The sequence below is a fragment of the Kogia breviceps genome, chromosome 6 (genome assembly GCF_026419965.1).
Source record: "Kogia breviceps isolate mKogBre1 chromosome 6, mKogBre1 haplotype 1, whole genome shotgun sequence".
Classification (NCBI taxonomy): Eukaryota; Metazoa; Chordata; class Mammalia; order Artiodactyla; family Physeteridae; genus Kogia; species Kogia breviceps.
In genome coordinates, this window is record NC_081315.1 from 81,298,957 (window position 1) to 81,316,424 (window position 17,468).

General features: G+C 37.5%; 1 protein-coding gene across 5 annotated transcripts in view; it reads right to left on the bottom strand.

Annotated features, from left to right (window-relative positions):
- Positions 1–17,468, bottom strand: part of GRXCR1 (glutaredoxin and cysteine rich domain containing 1) — a 347,061-nt gene that overhangs the window by 246,362 nt on the left and 83,231 nt on the right. The gene's annotated exons all lie outside the window — the stretch shown is intronic.

Below are 17,468 nucleotides of genomic sequence, written 5' to 3' on the forward strand. Positions count from 1 at the left end.
CCACATTCCGCGGAGTGGCTGGGCCCGTGAGCCGTGGCAGCTGAGCCTGCGCGTCCGGAGCCTGTGCTCCGCAACGGGAGAGGCCACAACAGTGAGAGGCCCGCGTACCACAAAAAAAAAAAAAAAAAAAAAAAAAAAGACCTCACAGAAAAACAAATACTATATGCTAACACATATATATGGAATCTAAGAAATAAGAAAAAAAATGTCATGAAGAGATTAGTGGTAGGATGGGGATAAAACACAGACCTACTAGAGCATGGACTTGAGGATATGGGGATGGGGAAGGGTAAGCTGTGACGAAGTGAGAGAGTGGCATGGACATATATACACTACCAAATGTAAAATAGATAGCTAGTGGGAAGCAGCCACATAGGAAGCAGCCACATAGCACAGGGAGATCAGCTCTGTGCTTTGTTACCACCAAGAGGGGTGGGATAGGGAGGGTGGGAGGGAGGGAGACGCAAGTGGGAAGAGATATGGGAACATATGTATATGTATAACTGATTCACTTTGTTGTAAAGCAGAAACTAACACACCATTGTAAAAGTTATACTCCAATAAAGATGTTAAAAAAAAAAAAAACACCTCATAGACTGTGCCCTCTGTTTTCTTGTGTGCTACCACGTACTTCTTCCAAATAGAGTTTTCCATGATCCTAAACAACTCAGAGCTTTCTCACAGTTGTTGCAGGTTTCCTAGGGGTTTGCATTGCAAAAACAAGGAAACTAAGATAATCTTAACTAATCATAAGTATTTTAATTTTTCAATAAGTCACTGAGCAAAATGACACCAACACCTCTAAGACCTGGGAAGAAAACTATGCATCCAACCCTTCGGCTCTCTCTCTTCATTCTCTCTTTGGTTCTGGAGAGAACATGAGATAAATATATTTTATCTCAGCAGGCATGAGATAAATATATTTTGTTTCTAGGACTGGTGATCCTGATAAGGATGATAAAAGTTAATTATATCTTAATTACCCAATTATCCCTTTGCGGAGGAGGGAGCAATAAAGGAGACGATAGTTCTTTGCACAGGGCAGTCTCTCAATAAACATCTGTTGAATGAATGAACTAATGACAATCAAGTTAAAGATGGCATTGGATCCTTGGAATCACAAGGTCCAAGTAAGTTTCCTCTACATTTTAAGAAATACAGAGTTTTATCCGTTTGTTTTTGCTTCTGCTTTATGAAAGTAAATTATAATGATCTTAGTCATCATTCTCAGAAAAGCGATGACTATTTTTCTTTCAAGAATAATTAGCTCACAAAAAATTAAAGTTCACAGAGGCAACCTACGATATTAGGAAAGTAGCTGTTTTTTTTTTAAAAGAAATTTTCAAACCATGGCAATACAAATCCTTTTTGGAATAAGGCATTATAAATCTATAAATTAAAATATTTTACTCATCCATTTTTAATTATAATAGGAAACAGAAAAAAATATATTCAGTTAATATAAGTATAATCTTTGTCTAGGTCAGGAATACAATGAAAGGGTTATAGGTGGAAATAGAGATGAAAGCAACAGAGATCAAGAAGGTGGAGGGAGAGGGAAAATGGAGGAAAAAGAAAGATAGAAACATAGATAGAAAGCAGCAAGAATTGAAAGAGAGAGGTGTTCCCTATTAAAAGCTTTTTAAACAATTACTGCTATAGGCTGTTAAAGTTGGGCTATGGTGTTCCCCCAATAGGATTAAACAGTAATGTCAAATATTGAATTTTCCTAATGAGTCAAAGGACAATGAGCTATGAGCTGGATGTTTCCCATAATTTAAAGACTGCAATAAAAATTTAATATTCTTTTAGGGAGAGAAATATGTATTTCCTACTCTATCAGTTATAAATAAGTTTAGCTGCAAGGAAAGAAACCAAGATTAAGAGTAGCTTAAACAGTTTCTTTTTTTCCTCACAGAACAAGAAGTTCAGGGCAAGACAGTAGCTGGTGTTCACTGACTGCTTAATGACGTTACTGAGCATTCAGGAACTTTTTTCTCTTTGTTCCAGTGTCCTGGTCACAACAAAAGACCTTCCTCTCACCATTGTGGCCTCCAGGTCTCTCGATAGCTCCTGAACCAGCAGGCCTGATGTCAAGGAAAGAAGAGTGCGACTGGAGAAAAATAATAAAGAACAAGACCAAAGGGGCCTTCCTGCGTGCCTGTCCCTCCTTATCAGAGAAGCCATGGCATCTGGGACACCTTGCTTAGCCCGCTTGTGCTTACATCTCATAGGCCAGTACCACGTTCCCTAGGGAGAAGGGCTTGTGTATGGGGATGGGTGGTAAACCACCATGTTCACCACAGTCACATTTTCAAGAGCTCTATTTATTTTGCCTGGGGTTACACTTTAATGAAGAGGACAACATCTATTTTTCCCTTGGCAGTCATATTCCAGTGATCTGGCAGCAAGCAGAAGAAAGATTTTCCTATACTTGAAATTTTGTTCAGGGGCAAATATATTTAGTTTTGCTATTGTACTCATTCATTCAAAGATACATTCCAATTTACATGAGGTGGATATCATAATTGAATGCAGAGCAGGCCCTTGAAATTCCAAAATGCAAGCACAACACATGAAAAATTTCCAATTCTGCCAGGTCCTTACAGTTTAAAATGTAAAATATTAAGCTGTTTGCTGCAACCAAACTTGACTCTTCATAAATATAATTTGTCATCTAAGTCTCACAACAGAAGTATTTGCCCCTGTGTATACTCAATGAATACAACTGAAGATGAATATCCTCATTTTCTCTTATGAAGACTCAGGAAAACAAAGGTTTGTCAGGCAAATTATGTACTCTTTCCAGGCTCTCTGGACAATAAATATAATTCAAATTTAGTATCCCTGATGATTAGTAAATATATATACACACATATATGTATATTAGTATATATATATTTTATATATATATAAATTATATATAGTAGCATATATATAAACTAGTATATATATGATGATTAGTATATATATTTGTATGTATAAACTATATAAATAAGTATATATATATATACTAATACATTATGATGATTAGTATAAACTAGTTTTTTTTTTTAACATCTTTATTGGAGTATAATTGCTTTACAATGGTGTGTTAGTTTCTGCTTTATAACAAAGTGAATCAGTTATACATATACATATGTTCCCATATCTCTTCCCTCTTGCATCACCCTCCCTCCCACCATCCCTATCCCACACCTCTAGGTGGTCACAAAGCACAGAGCTAATCTCCCTGTGCTATGCGGCTGCTTCCCACTAGCTATCTATTTTACGTTTGGTAGTGTATATATGTCCATGCCACTCTCTCACTTTGTCACAGCTTACCCTTGCCCCTCCCCATATCCTCAAGTCCATGCTCTAGTAGGTCTGTCTTTATTACCGTCTTACCCCTAGGTAACTCATGACTTTTTTTTTTCCCTTAGATTCCATATATATGTGTTAGCATACGGTATTTGTTTTTCTCTTTCTGACTTACTTCACTCTGTATGACAGACTCTAGGTCCATCCACCTCACTACAAATAACTCAATTTCGTTTCTTTTTATGGCTGAGTAATATTCCATTGTATATATGTGCCACATCTTCTTTATCCATTCATCTGTTGATGGACACTTAGGTTGCTTCCATGTCCTGGCTATTGTAAATAGAGCTGCAATGAACATTTTGGAACATGACTCTTCTTGAATTACGGTTTTCTCAGGGTATATGCCCAGTAGTGGGATTGCTGGGTTGTATGGTAGTTCTATTTTTAGTTTTTTAAGGAACCTCCATACTGCTCTCCATAGTGGCTGTATCAATTTACATTCCCACCAACAGTGCAAGAGGGTTCCCTTTTCTCCACACCCTCTCCGGCATTTATTGTTTCTACATTTTTTGATGATGGCCATTCTGACCGGTGTGAGATGATATCTCATTGTAGTTTTGATTTGCATTTCTCTAATGATTAATGATGTTGAGCATTCTTTCATGTGTTTGTTGGCAATCTGTATATCTTCTTTGGAGAAATATCTATTTAGGTCTTCTGCCCATTTTTGGATTGGGTTGCTTGTTTTTTTGTTATTGAGCTGCATGAGCTGCTTGTAAGTTTTGGAGATTAATCCTCTGTCAGTTGCTTCATTTGCAAATATTTTCTCCCCTTCTGAGGGTTGTCTTTTGGTCTTGTTTATGGTTTCCTTTGATGTGCAAAAGCTTTGAAGTTTCATTAGGTCCCATTTGTTTATTTTTGTTTTTATTTCCATTTCTCTAGGAGATGGGTCAAAAAGGATCTTGCTGTGATTTATGTCATAGAGTGTTCTGCCTATGTTTTCCTCTAAGAGTTTGATAGTGTCTGGCCTTACATTTAGGTCTTTAATCCATTTTGAGCTTATTTTTGTGTATGGTGTTAGGGAGTGTTCTAATCTCATACTTTTACATGTACCTGTCCAGTTTTCCCAGCACCATTTATTGAAGAGGCTGTCTTTTCTCCACTGTATATTCTAATATATTACTATATATAAAAATATATAATATATAATAAATATAAGTTTATATACACTAAACTATATAAACTAATATATATGATGATTTATATATATAAATGAGTATACTTGTTTATAAGCTATATAAATAAGTATATATAGATACAAACTAGTATATATAAACTAGTATATATATTAGTATATATAGTTATATATATATAAACTATCACAGATAAAAGTTTCTGTGAGATAAAGTTTCATAAATTCATAGCACAGTATGTGTTTTAATAGCATTTATCATGTATTTTAATAATTACATATAGAGAGTATATATATATATATATATATATATATATATAGTATTCATGTATTCTCAGGGTGTGTAAAATATTAGACTATAAGGATATCTACCAAATTTACCAAGCTATTAACAGTAGTGCTCTTTTCTGGGTGATGGAATAACGGTATTTTGTATTTGGGGCACGTGCACACATGCACACTGGCACTTTACTATGGCTATATGATTATAATTTTTGTTTGTTTGTTGTTGCGGTACGCGGGCCTCTCACTGTTGTGGCCTCTCCCGTTGCGGAGCACAGGCTCCGGACACGCAGGCTCAGCGGCCATGGCTCATGGGCCCAGCCGCTCCGCGGCATGTGGGACCTTCCCGGACCGGGGCACAAACCCGTGTCCCCTGCATCGGCAGGAGGACTCTCAACCACTGCGCCACCAGGGAAGCCCTATATGATTATTATTAACAAAATTCTTATTATGTTATATTAGAAATGTTTGCATGTCAGTCTCTCCCATTAGCTGTAATCTCTATAAGGATTCAAGGATCTTGTCACTTATTTCTATATCCATACTTTCTAGAATAGTACCTGGAAATTAGTAGGTGCTTGTTGTTCTCAGAATAAATTAATGGAAGAATGAGTTTGATTTTGGACTTTCTCATTCAGGTCAGTGTCCGTCCATTCGTTCAAGTACCCTAACCAGGATTTGATGATCCACGTTCCTGTGATTGTGCTAATATGTTAGAGGTGCTTCCAACTAAAAATTCTCACTCACCATCTGGTTCTACAAGCATGAAGTCACTAGCCACTGTAGTTGCTGACCTTCAACATACCCTGAAAGGAGTTAAAGGTGAAGATCAGCAATGAGGCTCTCCGTGCTCTGGGAAAAACTGGCAGAACAGGCCGTCAGATATTTTCAGGAGAAGATTTTATGAGCCCAATTTCTTGCATCTTCTCATACCTAGAAAAGCACTAAAATCATTAATGGAGACATCTGGCTCCTCATGACTAGCAGCAACTTTCTGCCAAAATGTGTGCTTGACTGCATGTATCCACCTTCACTAAAATCATGTATATACTGACCTTCCCCCCACCTCTTCGGAGCAGTTCCTCAGAGCTATCTGAATGGCTGTCTCTGGGCTATAGTCCTCATTTGACCCCAGAGAAAACTTAACTCACAACTGTCATGCTGTGCTTTTTTTTTTTTTTTAAGTGCTAACATTTTTAAAAGAAAACAAATAATGAATCACTTAATATCCTTCAGATGCCCCTGATAATAACATGACTTCACATTCCTAATATTGTCTTAGGTCCCATGATCATATAGAAGTTGATACCAAATGCTGACCTATCACTATTGAGAATCCCATCTAAAACTGCCTTTAAGTACTGTTGCCAGATGCCAATATTGACCTGGACCATTCATTATTTTATTTTCCTATTCAGAAAAAAAGCAGCATTTTTATCAACATTTCTTAAAATTACTTGGAAGTAAAAAACTACTTTAAAACATAAAATGGTCAGGTCTAAGAGTTGATTTGATTTAAAAACTAATAAATTTGTCTGTTGTTCTTTCCGGGATGCTGATAGAAGAGACAAAACTCCTGAGTCATAGAGAAAAAGGGTTTTGTTACTCACGGCACAGCAAACAGCTGGAGCATCGGTATATCTACAATGGTTCTTCTTGCCCCCAGATCTCACAAGGAGATGGGGAGGGGGCCAGATGGATGCTATACATGCGGAGTATGTGCAGCCCAGCTGAGAAACGCTGAGACTGGGGAATCCACCACATTTATAGAAAGGAGTGAACTAGCTTACTCTTTGTGCGGGTATAGAAGGAGATATCACCTCATCTCTCAAGATTACCAACTGCATAAACAGCCCTGAAAAATGGCCCCAGTAAACAGCAGTTAGGGCCTTACAATCTTAGCACACTCAGCAAGAAATAAAGGACAGCCAAGTAGCCTACAAACGACTATCTCTCCCACAAAACTATTATTATATAAGCACAAATAAATCGTCGACCAAAATTTGCAATTTTTTATTTATTCTGCAGAGAACACAGAGCAAGCCTATTTCGATGTAGTTCAATGCTTGGGTTCCGCTTGGCTTTTATCCCCACCTACCATGACTAGAGCAAAGAGTTGGTGAATGAAATACAAGAAATGAGGCTGTGGCAGAAGTCAGGGTCAGAGGATAAAGGGTTTTATATACCATGATAAAGACACTGGACTTATCCAAAGAAAACAGGAGCTATTTGTGGGTTCAAAGTGAGAGAGATTCAATTTGCATTTTATATAAATGGCACGGAACAGGCAAATATAGAGGCAGGAAGGCTAATTTGGAGGCAGTTGAATGATTGCAGCCTGACCCAAAAAGTAGGAGTTAGGATACAGATAAGAATAGACTTGAAAAATGTTTAGAAGGTAGAATTGTCTCAATTTAGAGTTTAATTGTATACAAGAGGTAAGGAAGAAGAATTTAAGAAAATTGTCTGTTTCTACCTTGAGCAACCAGGTCACAGTGGCACTCTTCCCTAATGTAGAAAGCACAGAGCATGCAGCAAATGAGAGACTTGAAAGCATTTTGTTCTTTTGATACTATAGGGAGTCTGAGATGTACTGGGACATCTGAGATGTTCGACAGAAGTTGGACATGCAGATCTGGTGCTTTGGAGATAAAGGCTTGTGCCATGGAACTAAATGGTAATTGAAGTCATGAAAGAGAACAAGATCATGTCAGAGTATATGAAGAACAAGAAGAAAAAGAAAAAAAGGTTCAGCTGAGAACCCTTGAAGTACAACCACTCAAAGACAGTCAAAAGATTCAGAATTACAACCAGAAAGAAGAAAATCAAGAATGCAGGATACCATGGGATCTAAAAGAATATTTCAAGAAAGGAGACATCATTGTCAAGTGCTATGGTGAACGCAAATAACTTCAGAACTTAAAGTGTTTATTCGATTGAATAAGGAGGTCTTTATTTACATTGATATGAGCAGTTTCATTAGAATCGGAGGAAGAAATCATGTCAATAGAAAGAGAAGTCAAAGTGAGTTGAAAAAATGACAAATGTGTGTGTACATAGGCAACTGTTTCAAGAAGTGTAAAGAATAAATGCAAACAGAGGAAACTTCCAGGGTTTGTTTTGTTTTTTAATGAAAGAAGAGATTTGAATATGCTTTAAAGGAACATAAGAAAGAACCAATAGGTAAGGGCAGATTGAAGATGTGGGGATAAGACAGGAGAGGTAGTCCAAAGAGATGCTAAAGTAGAATTTTCATAAAGATAAAATCAGTACTCTCGTGCAAATATAAAATGAACATGTATCAAAGATGGCCTTCAGGGCTTCCCTGGTGGCGCAGTGGTTGACAGTCCTCCTGCCGATGCAGGGGACGCGGGTTCATGCCCCGGTCCGGGAAGATCCCACATGCCGTGGAGCGGCTAGGCCCGTGAGCCATGGCCGCTGAGCCTGCGCGTCCGGAGCCTGTGCTCCGCAATGGGAGAGGCCACAACAGTGAGAGGCCCGCTTACCGCAAAAAAAAAAAAAAAGATGGCCTTCAACTCACTAAACAAAGAGGTAACTCATAAGATATTAAGACCAGCTCAAAGTGATTTGAATAGCTGATTTATTTATAAGTAATTTAATATGGAAATGTAAGGATAAGATTGCTCAGTAAGTGCAAAATGATTAATATCTTGGAAAGCAAAAAACTGAAGCCTTTGGAGTTATCTTTTTACAGAAGAGAAAATGTGGACAGACCTTATTTACATCACTATAGGGCAAAATGCATTAGTTAACTATGCATGTAACTTCACTAAGTCATAATAAATTGTGAGCTGAACAAAGTACATTCCCTTAGATAATCCTTTCATGGACCTGTAAAACAATGACCCCATATGATAATAAAAGGACATTCTGTTCACCTTTTGGCATTATTTACAAGTTCTGAAGAATTTTTCTCAAGAGAGAGTAGTTGCTAAGAAAGTAGGAAAGGAAGTTTATCTTCAAGGTCTTGGAAAGTATCAGAAACACTCAAAAAAAAAGTGAGTGAAGTGAGTTAATGAACAATCCATTTATGAAATTATGGACAGAATGAATAAAGAGAAAGCAAAAATGGTGAAGGGACCCTGGGATCAGCAACAGTAGCTCCGCTAGGTCTGATAACGGAGCAAATGGTTACCATGACCCTTTGAGACCTAAAGCTGTAGATGCCAACTGTGGACTGTGACAGAGGAACACATCCAGTGGCAATCCCTCAGCCTGAGGAAGATAATAAAGGAAAGAATATCCCTCATCATTTTCCTTCTCTCTGATCTCTGGTGACTTCCATTGGCAAAATCCAACCTGATGCCAGAGGGCAAAGGAGCCCTTATGTAGGTCCTATAGCTCACTCTCCTGGGACATAAAGCAATGACTGATTAATTGGTACTATACCAGAAGGATCCTCTTGATAGATTCTAATATTCATGGATGTACTGTCTCATCACATTCTGATTATAAATTAATACATTCTTTTATTGCTTCTCAGGAAAGGAAACAGATGGCAAATGGTTATGGTTGGAATGAATCCATTTGTAAGCTATGATATCCAAGATTATTTCAGGTCAATGTGAAATCAATAAACTTTATATTCATATTTATATAATTTTTTCATAAATTAACCAAATTAGCAAAACTTTCTCAGTGTATCAAATGTTGTCATGAGTTCTGAGAAAAGGAAATATGGTAACCAGCAACATTCCATGACACTAACTACTGGGAGTATTCGTAAAATACTGACTGGATTATGATACCTAATGAGTTAACAAAATGAATTTCCTTTATTATGTTACAATTTTAGATGTTACATCCTTTATAAGGCTTTTTAATCAGAAATCCAGAATGATATAAAAGGAAAGGCCAACAGTTATTTCAAAATGATGTTGAAATGCAGGGTGTATTCAAACAAACTGGATAGCAATATAGGGTGATTTGTTTTGTGCCAAAGTGTAGTCACACGGCTCCATAAGGCACAAGTTTTGAGCTTCTGTAACTTGCTGCTAACACCACTTCCAGATCTCTTTGGCAATTATTATACACTGTTGTAACATATACAACAACAGTATTTTTCAACAGCAAGTACCTCCTCCTTGAACCCTTTCCATTTTCTATATGTCAATAAGTCTTTCCTAGATAATTTCAACAAAGAGTTTCATTTCAACAACAAAGAATTTGTTGAAATATCACGGTAGGCATAGAATTGTACTCTGAGGCTATATCTGAGTCTCAATAAATGTCATTTTCATTTTCACCATGTATTTTATGGGTGTGCATACATGTCCTCTCTTCTCTACCAGAATGTAAATTCCTTATGTGTAAGTTCCCTCTTATCCACCACTATGTATCTTGCGGAAATAGAACATTATGGGCACTAATTAGGATTTGATAAATATTTGATGAATAAGTGGATGGATGGCTAAACGAATATAAAAGAAAACTAAATGGTCTGTTAATTAACAAATATTTGAAGAACTCTCATCTATTTATCAACTGAAGGGGGGAAGTAGTATATGCTATTGCTAATTGTTTTACTAGGAATATCAGCTGCATCTATGTTGTATTCTTCAATACCTATGTCATAAATCAGTTAGAAACCTAAAATGAAGATTTCCTCAAATGTGGAAACATAAAGCATAAACTCTTAGTTTTGCTTTACAGATAATGTCATAGATTAAGTGGTTTACAAAAGCTTTTATACAAATGCTAATAGCAGCATTATCCATAATAGCTAAAAAGAGGGAAAAGCTCAAATATCTACCAACTGCTAAATGGATGAATAACATGTGGTATATCCATATAATAGAATATTATTTGGCAATAAAAAGGAGTGAAGTACTGATACATGCTGTACCAGGGATGAACCTTGAAAACATTACATTAAGCGAAATTTATTTCCTGTCCAGAGTAGGCAAAGCTATAGAGACAGAAAGTAGCTTAGTGGTTGCCAGCTTTAGGGACAGAGTGAATAAACAGTGACTGCTAATGGGTATTAGGTTTCTTTGGGGATAATGAAATGTTCTCAAGTTAGACTGTGACAACTGTATAATTCTGTGAATATACTATAGAGCACTGAATTGTATACTTTAAATGAGTGAATGGTATGAAATGTAAATGACGTTTTAATAAAGCTATTTTTAAAAAGTAAAAATTAAGTGTCTTGTTCAAAATTGCAGGAATAATTAGTGAAGTCAGAACTGTAATCCACACTTTCCCAGCCAGTACAATTCTTTCTTCTTACCTTGCTGTTGTCTTGTGTGTAATACAGTTACTTTTTACTCCCTTATTTTCTGAAAATCTTCATTGCTTTTTGCCATTTTTGTATTTTTATTTAGTTCTCTTTCTTTCCTCCCATTTCTTAACTTTCTCAAGAGCTCTCACACTGTCCTTCCCAGCTGTTAAATGACCTGCATTTTAATGATCACAACTCAGTTTTATTTCTTATGGATGCACATCAGGGTGACTTCTGATAATATTAATCTAATTCTTCCACAAAAGAGACATTTGGGACTAAACATATGAAACTTGATGGACAAGACTTTCGAGAAGATGATGACTTCAGCAGGATGTGAGCAGCAGGTGGGAAACCACTGAACAAAAGAATGATTCTGTTGCTGGAATCTTATTACATTCATAGAAATGAGAGACTTGCAAAGGTTGTTTAACTTGATACTCTTACCCGGGAGGTTGACTTACAGCTGGTGTGTGAGAAATGGCATTTTCCAGATGACTTCCTCTCCTGTTACAGAGTCTGGCTATGGCCCCTGCACAGTGCTGGATCTGCTCCATGTTTGGGTGTTTGAGACACTTTTCTTTCCCCTCTGTGTTTTTTCCACTCATCTTTTTTTAATTTTAAGTGTTCTACTGTAGGAAGATTAATTCTTCTCCATTGAGTTCCATGTCTTTTTGAATATATGTGCAACCATTGTGATAATTCCAACTGGGTCAGAGAGAAGGCATAATAAGGTAAATGGTAGTTCACACTATTAAAGAAAGCCACAGGGTAGTACATTTTCTCTCTCTGCAGTACATGACTGGATAGATTCCTCAAATTTAAGAAATAAAAATGGACATTTCCTCGTCCATTATTGTCAATCTCTAGAAATGTCATTAAATGTGATTAACAGGTGATTTTTTTCTTTTTTTCCAAATGAAAATGTCCAATGTGAATCTTTCACTGGTTTAAATTGTAAATTACATTTTTTCCCCATTTTTAAAAACATTCTCTGGTGTTTTTTGTTTTTTGGGGTTTTTTTTGCGGTATGCAGTCCTCTCAGTGTTGTGGCCTCTCCTGTTGTGGAGCACAGGCTCCGGACGCGCAGGCTCAGTGGCCATGGCTCACGGGCCCAGTCGCTCCGTGGCATGTGGGATCTTCCTGGACCGGGGCACAAACCCGTGTCCTCTGCATCGGCAGGCGGACTCTCAACCACTGCGCCACCAGGGGAGCCCTCTGGTGGCTTTAAGCACCTTTTATTCACTTACTGTCCATGGTTATTCATTTTCCATTAATCCTGAATTATTTTGGGGAATCACTCAACTTTCATGGGAAAAATATGTTAATATTGGTAAGTTCATGTCTTTTAACTTAAAACATAGCAGTAAATATATAGTACAACTTGTTATAAGTTGTGGAGAGAAGAGGAAAGAAAGGAGAAGACAGAAGATTGCTCTGGTTACAGACATAGTAGAAGTAACACCCCAAAGTGAAGCCTTTGTGACACTGTCATATTTCACAAAGTTAAAAGGGAAGGAGTAGGAAGCAGACAATGTTAGTTGCCTACCCATCTTCTCCCTTCTTTCTTGCTAACAGAAGCCCACTGTGTTTGGGTTGACAGTGTGCCCAGCCCCAAGGACTGAATCATGGGTTAGTCTTGACAATAATGACCTTAATGTCTCCTTTTGATACCTTCCTATTTGGGATAATTGTATGTCATAATGATGCTTAGAACTTCAGCAGCCATCTTGCCACCATGATGCAATAAAGGAGGACAAAAATTAAATGTGCTTAATTACAGAAAGGGTCAAAGAAATTGGGTCCTTGATGACATCACTGCACTGAAGAACTAGATATCCTGCCTCCTCCAGACTCTTTGTAATATAAGAGAAGAAAAATGTCTCAAATGATCGTTGGGTGTTTATTAATTGCAGATCTATGCATCCTAACTGAAACAGTATCAGAGCATTTTCATACCATCAAGAACATATATGATGCTTAAGATTATAAGAAAAGTTAAGCTTTTGATCAGCCTTAAATAATAGAAGCGCTTCAACAAGCTCAACTGCCCTCTCCGAGTGGGTGAGGGAGTTTATTTTCTCTGATATGCCCTTCTGGATGGCATGACTGAGGTGAAAGGCATAGTAATGGATAAGCAATGGATACTGCTCTGGGTCCTCTCTGAATTTTGAGTTGTAATTCACCACAAGGATCATCATTTAAGAAAATAATGGATGACTATTAAGATTTTAGGAATTTTCCTCAAGAAGACAAGCTGTTTGATGAGATGATCTTACTTGATAATCTTTTTTTAAATTTATACTTCTGCTTACCACTACACACAGCAGAGAAGACACACCTAAGTACCTAAAAGGAGAGGGCACATTTCATATTTACAAACAAATCCTGGTTGCAGAGCAGAGCCGGAGCCTAGGAATGTGTAGCCATGCTAAATAACAGGCATCCTATTCCCTTTGCCTATCTCCCACCCATACCTCAGCCACACACTTGTATTCAATAATGAAAATGAATAGTATTTAAAAAGTGCCAACTCATTAAACACAGTGTTTATACATCTGTCTTGATTTCCTGAGTAGGGAATTTATAATAGAAATACAATGACTATGGCCTTCTATCATTTTTCTCTTAACACTCTTGAGCTGCAGAGTTCTTAGGAACAGAAAGATGGTCTATCAGAATCATTAACTGGATGACAGTTGTTGAGCACCTGTAACATATCACGGTTTGTATTAAGTACTGAGGTGGAAGGCGTGTTTAACACCATCAGTTTCTCACAGATGGGAATAAAACCTAGTTATGTACCCCCAAAATTGCATCCCATTGTGGCAGAGTGCTATAACAAAGATTTGGGGATAGAAGAAAGAGAGGCAAGACTCAGATGGGAGTGGTTGGGAAGGCTTAGGATGGTAGAAACTCGCGTTGAATCTTGAAGGACTAAGTGGAACTTTCTAGATGAGGAGAGAAGGATATTTACCAGCAGTTGGAACTGGATGTGCAAAGATTGCAAGGCAACAGAGAAGCAAGCAGCTAATTACGGCAGGCTCAGTGAGGGATCCATGTGAGGGAGAAGGAACAGATGGGAAGGGAGGGAATTTTTGGCTACATGAAAGTTTAACCCCAATGGAGATAGGAAGACCTTGGGGGATTTTAGGCAAGGAAGTGAAAGATCATTCTGGCGGCTTAGGACAGAATGAATTAAAATGAAGAGAGTCTGGAGGTAGAAAGAAAATAATTCCAACTAAAAATTACAACAGTGGCATTGGGTATGAATCAAGAAATTTCAAGAGAGAGTCTAAAGGATTTAGTGATCAATTGAATGTAAGGTAACAGCTCCATGGGGGGTTTGAGGATAACTCACATATTCTGACAACCAACTGGGATGGACAGTTATGACATACTTTATGATATATAAAAATGAATTTTCTGTTTAGGGGAAGAAGGAAGCAACAAATATACTTTTCACAGTGTCAAGTCTGAGGAGCTTATGGTTTATTCAAGTAAAACGGTCCAACAGATCAGAGGTTCCTAAGCTTCCAGATTTCACATACCAGCAAAATTCCCAAATAAACATGAGAGACCAATTTAAGACTGCCAATTTTTCATTTTGCTGAGTCAGGATACGTTTTTTAAAAAATCTATCCACTGATATCAATATTTCATTTTTATAAAAGGATATTTCAACACCGAAAACTGAGTGAATCTTAATATAAACGGCAATTTATTATATTAAGCAAACGACTTCATTTTAAAACTGCATTGAAATGTCCTTCTTTTAAATTAATTAATTTATTTATTTGGCTGAGACAGGTCTTAGCTGTGGCACACAGGATCTTCGTTGTGGCACATGGGCTTCTCTAGTTGCGGTGCACAGGCTTCTCTGGTTGCAGCATGCAGCCTTCTCTCTAGTTGTGGCACACAGGCTCCAGAGTGCGCAGGCTCAGCAGTTGTGGCGTGTGGGCTTAGTTGCCCTGTGGCATGTGGTATCTTAGTTTCCTGACCAGGGATAGAACTGCATCCCCTGCACTGGAAGGTGGATTCTTAACCACTGGACTGCCAGGGAAGTCCCAAAATGTCCTTATTTTTTTCAGTTCCTCTTTTACCAACATAATCCTCATCACTGACTTACAACAGACCACAGATTGGCACTAAAACCACTGCAATAGTTTGTACATATAGAGATTTGGGGTCCAATAGAGAAGCGTTAGTCGAAGATCTAGAATCATAAGCATATTATTTGAAATTGATGAAACAGATAATCATAAGTACTATTTATTCACCATCTTCTATGAGTCAAGCAATAATGTAAGGGCTTTACATAATTTCTCATTTCAAAATCTCAACAATTCTGAAAGGTAAGAGAGGGTAGTTTACTTTTACAGATGAAGAAATTGAGACAAGATAGTAAGTTGCCGAAGCTCACAAAGCAGAAAGTGGCAGAGCTAATAGCCAAGATTTCTCTAACTTGAAGTTCCCTATTTTTAAGTGTGATGTTAAACTGCTACCCTGGAAAGAATATGTAGAATGAGACAGGGCATCAAGGATGGAACTCTAAGGAATACTGACACTTAAGATGATGCTCCAAAAGAAAACAGCCTAGAAAAGGAAAATAAATAGGGTCATGTGAAACAAAGGAGAGGAGAATTTACAAAAGAAATGTGTTGTCAAAAATTCCAAATATCATGGAGAAGTAAGGTAAATATAAATTAAATATGCATAAAAATCTATATTTATACAAACTGAAGTGAAAAAATTATACACTGCATTTTCTTTTAATAGTCTGTTAGTAATACTCATCAGTCCTGCTGACCTTTTCACGTGCTTAGCAGTCACTCAGTTACCAGAGTTAGGAACTTACTCTACAACCGTGTATCTAACCCCTTTTGCAAGTCGGAAACCCACCTGGACAACTTTTTGGTACTGGCCCATTGTAAGGGTCTTAATCTGGATTACCTGAGCAGTTGGATTAGCTAGCATTTGAACTCCTGACCCTGGTACTTAAATAAATCTTTCAGGATCAGATCAAACCACATTCAAATTTATATAATATCTCTTATGTAGGATAAGTTCCTCTAACTAGAAAGTTTTTTAAAGTGTAATTTGTAATTTAGGGACTCTGGATGTAGAGAAATGTTTGCTACAATCTTATAGCCTGTTCTAAAATTTCACTTATAAAAGCTGCTTCTAATAGGCACAAAGATTTGAAATGCAATTTCAATATGCTATCACCAGGAGGCACTGATACACTGATATTAGGGTTTGAATAATTAAGCCAATACATTGTATAAGTTTAAGACAATCACTTTCATCAAGTCCTAACAGAGATTTTCAATCATGAATTCTTTACCCCTTATATGCCTGTCATAAATTATTGCCTCTCAGGTCCAAATTCTTTCTATTTCCCTGCTCTGTGAAAATGGGCCCTTTAAATATTTTCCACTGTCAACTGTGCCATGTCACACTTTATTAGTAGAGACTGCTGGAGAGACATTACAGGGGGAAAGGGTTTTGCCTCCTGCTTCTCATGTGCTCACTTCTGCGTAGACTTCTGCAGCACATGCCTAGTGCCCAGGTCCTACAGCTCAGGCAGCTTCCAGCACCAGGTTCCTACGGTGTGCCCAGCTTCTCCAGAGCCAGGTTCCTGCAGAGTGGTCAGGAGAAGAGTGACACCACCTTTGGGCAGTTTTGTAGCATTGCTTCAGGTGAGATACCTCCTCACGAACAACTTTCCCTGGAGCACTAGAGAAAGGCAGCTTCCTGAGAGCAAATTTCTGGCAAACTCCCCCAGGGTAGCGGCACAGGGACTTTTCTGACATCCAGTGAGGACTGTGCCTTCTGCAGTAGGTTCCAGATCTCAATCCTGGAGTGTAGAGACGGGGGATGAGTGGGAACTCTTCCTTGGGTGATCTTCTCAGCCTTATGGATAAGGACTGCTCCTTATACCCGTTATACTGTATTCTTTAGAGTTCTCTATACTTCTCACCAGTGAAAGAAGCATTGCTCCAATCTCTTATTAGAGTTAGTGATTCTCTATATTAAATTTACCCTATTCAAGTTACTTCATGATTTTTCTCTCCTGATAAGATGCATACTGATAAAATCCAGTTACACTTACCTTTATTAAAATAACCAAAGAAATTAAAATAACCAAAGAAATTAAAAATAATAGTAACTCTATAAATTTCAAAGATGATAATTTAACATCACAACTTTTAAAGAAATAAATAATTCAAATAATACCTTTCCCATGAAATATTAACTTTGCCGGTTCACCACGTTTCCCAAGAGGAAGTCAAACACCTTTTCTGGTGGTCTTTCCTTAACCTTAAATTTCCTCAATATTAAAGGAGGAAAGAGGAAGACAACTGAAAGAATCTTATTGAGAACCTATCACAGCCTAGAGGTCTATACATCTCGTCTGTCTTAATCCCACAATGACCCAAAGAG